This window comes from Chinchilla lanigera, unplaced genomic scaffold (assembly GCF_000276665.1).
Source record: "Chinchilla lanigera isolate Chin_1 unplaced genomic scaffold, ChiLan1.0 scaffold00022, whole genome shotgun sequence".
Classification (NCBI taxonomy): Eukaryota; Metazoa; Chordata; class Mammalia; order Rodentia; family Chinchillidae; genus Chinchilla; species Chinchilla lanigera.
Window position 1 is genome coordinate 5413718 of NW_004955423.1, and position 6407 is coordinate 5420124.

Consider the following 6407-nt stretch of genomic DNA (forward strand, 5'->3'; position numbering starts at 1 on the left):
TGTGATCCCATTTATGTGAAAAGTCCAGAAAGCAATTAGTATCTCTGGGCCTGGGAGCGGAATACACATTTACTATGAAGAGGCATGAACAATTTTATTGGGGTGACAGAAATGGGCCTGTTACTGGGTTTTGGAGTGCTGGAGTCTCCTAGAAGTGGATTCTTGTTTCTTTCTCTTCTGAGAGAAGAATTGGTCAAGCCAAGCTCAGAAGAGAGCAAAGCTTTACATTCATTAAAGGTAGGAGAAATGCACGTTCTGCAGAATGAGTTTGGGCCAACTAAATGTAGGAAAATAAGTACGCTGTACAGGATGCAAGCTGACCACCAGGAAGGAAAGAACATGGTGGCCATGATGAAAATGGCAGCAGTCTTTTGTATCTCCCACTCCTTGGGACGACATCAGATCTAGGCCAGCCTGTCAAAAACCTGCTAGCGTTCTTGAAAAGAATTGAAGATAGCACTCTCTGGTTCCACATTCAGGGCTAAGGGAATTATTCTCCACATGTGTTTTGGGATTTTTAATTAACAGGCCACACCCACTTTCCCAGTCAATTTGCCATGCCATAATCTGCCTCAGTCTAAAATTACATTGTGCAGATAATTGTACAAGTGGATAAATTTTAAGAAAAATCATGGATTTTTAAGCAGATGAATTTTATAATTTATAATCCTATCTCAGAATTAGGTTTTTTGGGGGGTTTTTTGAGACAGGGTCTTGCTTTATAGCTCAGCTTACTTTGAACTCTTGGCAATCCTCCTGCCTCAGCCTCAGGTATGCACCAACATCCCTAGCCTTTGTTTTTTGTTTCATAAGACAGGGTTTTCCTATATAGTCCAGGTTGATCTTGACACAGGAGCCTCCAGCATCAGCCTCCCCACTGCTGGGAATACAGGCCTGTGTCACCATACCCAGTAGGATTGATGTTATTATTTTTAAAAGATAAACTTGGCCGAGCATGGTGTGCACACCTGTAATCCTAGCACTTGAGAGGCTGAAGCCGGAGGATCATTGTGAGTTTGAGACCAGCCTGGGCTACAAAGTGGGTTCGAGGCCAGCCTGCACTGCCTAGTGAGACCCTATCTCAAAAAAAAAAAAAAAAAAAAAAAAAAAAAAAAAAAAAAATAAATAAATAAACAAATAAAAGTTAAACTGGGCCTGGAGGCACATGCTTGAGATCCCAGCACTCAGAAGGAGTGCTATGAGTTTGAGGCCAGCTTAGGCTACAGAGTAAAGCCCTGTCTCAAAAAAAGACAGAAAGATCTGTTGCAAACCCCAGGCTCTTTAACCTCTTAGAGAGAGAAATCAATGAGGCCAGAAGAAAGTTCTCAGGCAAGGCTGTTTTTTGTTATTTTATTTTGACACTAGAGGTTGAATCGAGAGCCCTCACACTGAGCTGTTTCCCCCTTTTTTTTAAGACCAGGGCCTTGAACTCACTATGTAGCCCAGGCTGGCCTTCAACTTGTGGCAATCCTTCTGCCGCAATCTCCAGAGTACCGGAATTACAGATGTGTGCCACCACACCCAGCATCATTTGTACTTTTTATCTTGAGATAGCGTCTTGCTAAATTGCTAAATTATGCAGGCTGGGCACCAACCTCCAATCCTCCTCCTCAGTCTCACTTAGTGCTGGGATCATAGGCGTGCACCACTATGTCTGGCCAAGACAGGCTTTTATTGAAGGCATTTTCACCAGAGGAAAATAGAGCAGCACAACAGTCCTGTGCTACTTCCTGGAGGTTAGTGCAGGGACTGCTGCTAAGGAAGTGAAGGCAGGAGAAGAGTGGCGTCCAAACACATAGAGGTGGGGATTTCTCGGCACCTGTGCAATTTTGATATATGCCAGTACATACACTGCATGTTAAAAAATGAGGAGAAGGGGAGAAGGAGGTGGCGAGTCACTTATAAATGGCGCCCAAGCAGGACCCAAAGCCCAAGTTCCCAGAGGGTGAATTAGTACTGTGCTTTCATGGGCCTCTTCTTTATGAAGCAAAGTGTGTAAAAGTTGCTATAAAGGACAAACAAGTAAAATACTTTATACATTGCAGTGGCTAGAATAAAAATTGGGATGAGTGGGCTCCGGAAAGCAGAGTACTCAAGTATGTGGACACTGATCTACAGAAACAGGGAGAACTTCAAAGGCCAACCAAGAGCAATACGCAGAGGGAGAGACGAGAGGGGCTGCTCCAGGAAAGAACACATCTGGTCTGCAACAGAAAAATGTTGAAGTGAAAACTAAAAGGAACAAACAACAAAACGCTGGTGATAGAGATGGAGGCAGTACCAGTGAGACACCTCAGCCTCCCTGGAAGAAAAGGACTCATGTTGATCCTACTGTTGAAAATGAAGTAACATTTACGAACAGAGTTGAAGTTAAAGTAATGATCCTTGAAGAGCTAAAACTGTGGCTTGTTGATGACTGGGGCTTAATTACCAGGCAGAAACAGCTCTTTTACCTTCCTGCCAAGAAGAATGTGGACTCCCTTCTGGAGGACTGTGCAAATTATAAGAAATCTCGAGGAAATACGGATAATGAGTATGCTTTTTTTTTCTTTTTTTTTTTTTTTTCTGGTACCGGGAATTAAACTTACAACCTTGCGCTTGCCAGGCAGGCGCTGTGCCGCTGAGCTAAATCCCCAGCCCAAGGAGTACGCTTTTAATGAGGCTGTACCAGGGATAAAACAATGCTTCAATGTGATGCTGGGCACTCAGCTCCTCTACAAATTTGAGAGACCACAGCATGCTGAGATCCTTGCTGATCACCCTGTAGTGCTCATGTCCCAGGTGTATAAAGCGCCATTGCTACTGAGATTATTTGTACAAATTGGAGCAATGTTGGCCTATACACCTCTGGATGAGAAGAGCCTTGCTTTATTACTGAGTTATCTTCATGATTTCCTCAAGTATCTGGCCAAGAATTCGGTATTTTGTTTAGTGCCAGTGATTATGAAGGGCCCCTCCAGAGTACCATCGAAAGCAGTGTGAGGTGCTCTCACTTGTGTTTGTATCTCTGTCCACACGTTTTTGCTTCTAGTCTTCCTCTTGCACAAATGATGTACTTTGAAGATGTTCATGTATAACAGAGTTGATGTTTGTTTTGTTTGATTTTAAACAGAGAAAGTAAAAGGCGGTTTCAGCTCCCTTTTTCTTTTTTTTTTTTCATTTCAAAGTTGCTGCCAGTGTATTCAAGGATGGACAGCAGAGAGACATGGTGTAGTGTTTTATGGCCTAGTTGACAAAGCTGCGTTTGAATGCTGGTGGTTCTGCTCCTTTGACACTATGTACTTTTATAATACGTGTTAATGCTATCTGACAAAATGTTCTGATTCCTAGTGCCAAAGGTCCAATTCAGTGTATGTAACTGAACACATTCATCCATTTGTGCTTTTTTTAACGGTGCTTAAAGAGCCCATCCTTTGCAAGTCAACCATGTTGTTCTTTAGGCATTTTATCTTTGCTCAAATTATTGAAGAATAGTGAATTGTTTTGTGGTTATTGTGTTTGTGTCTAATGCACATTTTAACATGATAGATGCAATGCATTGTGTAGCTACAGTGTCCTCAAAAAGTCAATCTTTTAGGAATTGTTTTTCAGATCAATAAATTTTTTCTTTAAATTTCAAAGACAAAAATGAGAATGAGCCTCACCCCTCGATGAGCACTTTAATATTCTAAACAGGAAGAGAGATGGGCTGATAAATGGATAAAATGTTTATGTCGTTTTTAGAACTAGCTGGAAATCTTGCAGGTGCTTGGGTGCCATCTCTTATTGTTCCTTTTATGGTCCGTATGGTATTTTCTGTCATGGAGGCTGGTAGGCGTCATTAGCCTTGAAGTGGGAGGAGAGAAGGCTAATCAAGTCTAGGTCAAGGTAATCCTGCATAGTAGTTTCAGACAGAATATTCCTCAAATGATCAGCATGTCGACATGCAGAGCTGAGTAGAAGCTGACCCAAAGGTTAAGACAACAAAGGAGATAAATGCAATATGAGGACAGAGAGGTCAAGCGTTTTGATGGTGCTCCTGTCACACACCAGGTATCTGCAGGACAAAGTGAACAGTCAGTATTTTCAGCAAAAGCAGGCTTCATGTTCCTAGAAATAGTCTGAATGACTAATACCATCGTGACTCACATGTCAAAGAGGTTTTCTACAGCAAATCCAGAGGCAAAGTAATAATGTACTGCCCAGCAGTGTAACCTCCAAATTTAGTAATTTTTTGGTGTTGTTTCTTTTGTTTTGAGACAGGGTTTTGCTTTGTAGTTCAGGCTGGCTGTGAACTCACTGTGTAGTCCAGTCTGGCCTCAAGTTTGCAGAAATCCTCCTGCCTCAACCTCCTGAGTGCTGGGATTTAGTATACTTTATAAATTGCCAATGTTGTACCAATAAAACGCAAAAAGAATGGCTGCCTTCTATTATAATATAAAAGAAATCCTTACAAGGTGTTATGGTTTGGGAGATACTGTGCATGGTGAAACAATATAATACAGGACATATATTTTAAAAGATTATTTCTAATAGTCACCCAAAGAATGATATACAAAACAGTGCAGGAAATCTGTCCACACACTAAGACCAAGGAACCTAGTTGAGGGCCTGGATCCCACGGAAATGTCCTGCCTGAGTCCAGCCGAATACCTAGAGCTCATAATACTGCCTCCCATGAATCCAACTGGAGGCCCAGAGCCCACGACAATGTCTCATGCAGGCCTGTTTCATAGATCTGTGCTGGGAAGGCCTAAAGCTCAGTGGTGGAATCTAGAAAGTCTGTGCCAGCAGGATGAAGGATCTGTGCTAGCAGGCTGAGGGATCTGCACTGGAGCCAGGAAGCAGAGCTCAGAAGAACCAGAGCTCCCCTGAAAGGTACCACAGCCATTCTCAGCAACAGTGAATTCTCAAGCTCCTGCGATGATCAAAATGGCTGAGTTCCCATCAGGGAAGCCAACACAGCAAGCTTTTCTAGGAAACCAGCGGTGTACCATCTTCCCCTCTGGAGCCAGGAAATGATGCTCAAAATGAGGACCAGAGCTTCCCCAAAGCCATTCTCAGTGCCAACGAGGTCCTGAGCTTCTCAGAGGATGAAAATAGCCAAGTTCATCAGGAAAGCCTCATGACGAGCTCCTCCAGAACAACCAACAGCTCTTTACAGCTTCTACCAGCTCCCAACAGCCTTTTCTCAGTTCCCAACAACCTAATTTCTTCTCCAGCGCTGCGTCTTCTGCTGCTGGCCATAGTCCCCAGGTGGGCATCCCACACCCAGCACCATGCTTACTCAGTTCAGCTTGGGGTTATAAATTGACCACCAGTTGTCAGTCCACTACACAAGGTTATGGCACATAAAAGATATTCCAGGTGGGGCAGGAGAAATTTAACTAGTCACTCTCTCTCCTCCCGGCTTTCACCTTCTTTGATGGTGTCTTTCTTCAACAAGCACTCCTGAATATCCACTATAAGTCCACTAGATATCAGGCCCCTTGGTTTTGAACCCTAAGAGATGTCCAGTTGCAGTCCTCCCTTTCTTCTTCTGCCACCCAACATGCTTCTGTTAGTTATTTTTCTGGTTGCTGAGACAAAATACCTGTCATCCAAAGTTAAAAGGAGGAAAGGTTTACTTGGCTCACAGTTTATAGAGGGTTCAGTTCACAGTTGGCTGGCATCACAGAGGACAAACAGTTCACAGCAGGCAAAAGGCGACAAGGAAACAAGCAGTGAGATACCAGCAACCAGCAAGGAGAGCAGCCCTCTTTCTAGCTCTACATTTTGTCCATGCTACCCGGCCTTAGGGCAGGTAGCACTCACAGCCTTAATCGTAAACCAATCCCACCATCACATCCTTGATCCCAGAATCTCACACCCTATAGATCCATCCACCTCCAAAAAGCCCTACCTGTGGTGGCTTGTGGCGCTGGGGAGAAATCGAGATATAAGCCCTGACAACGCTCCACCGGGAAAACTCTACTGAATTGAGTGGAGTGCCTCCGAAGGTTTTCCTAACTGCACTCGGCACAGCTGAAACTGGTCGGCATTTTTGAAACTTTCCCAAATATTAACAACCCGCCGGAATATAGTCAAGTTTTCAATCACAAAATTATGAAATGGAAGAGGGAAAGAAAGAGCATGAGAGAGACGACATGCTCTCCCATCCCCATCAAATTTCAGTTTCTCAATTTTTGCCCCTCACAGCCCTTGTTCTAAGGAAGCTAGCACCTCCAAACTGCCCAAGAAAACAAAGGCGCTCAGTGGCATTTAATTCTGATCCCCAGATAAAGGAAGCAGTCACCATATCTGAGTCCTGAGCACCGTGGAAGCCATTACCCTCTCTCCTCCAGTCCCTCCATTACTAGGGGCAGCTTATGTTCAGCAAAATGTAGTCGCTATTATCATTTTGAAGTTCGATGAATTAAAGAATCTGG

At 43.6% G+C, this 6407-nt stretch overlaps 1 pseudogene; it reads left to right on the top strand.

The window, feature by feature from the left end:
- Window positions 1–1904: 1904 nt before the first annotated feature.
- Window positions 1905–3031, top strand: LOC102023816 (annotated as a pseudogene).
- The last annotated feature ends 3376 nt before the right edge of the window (window positions 3032–6407 follow it).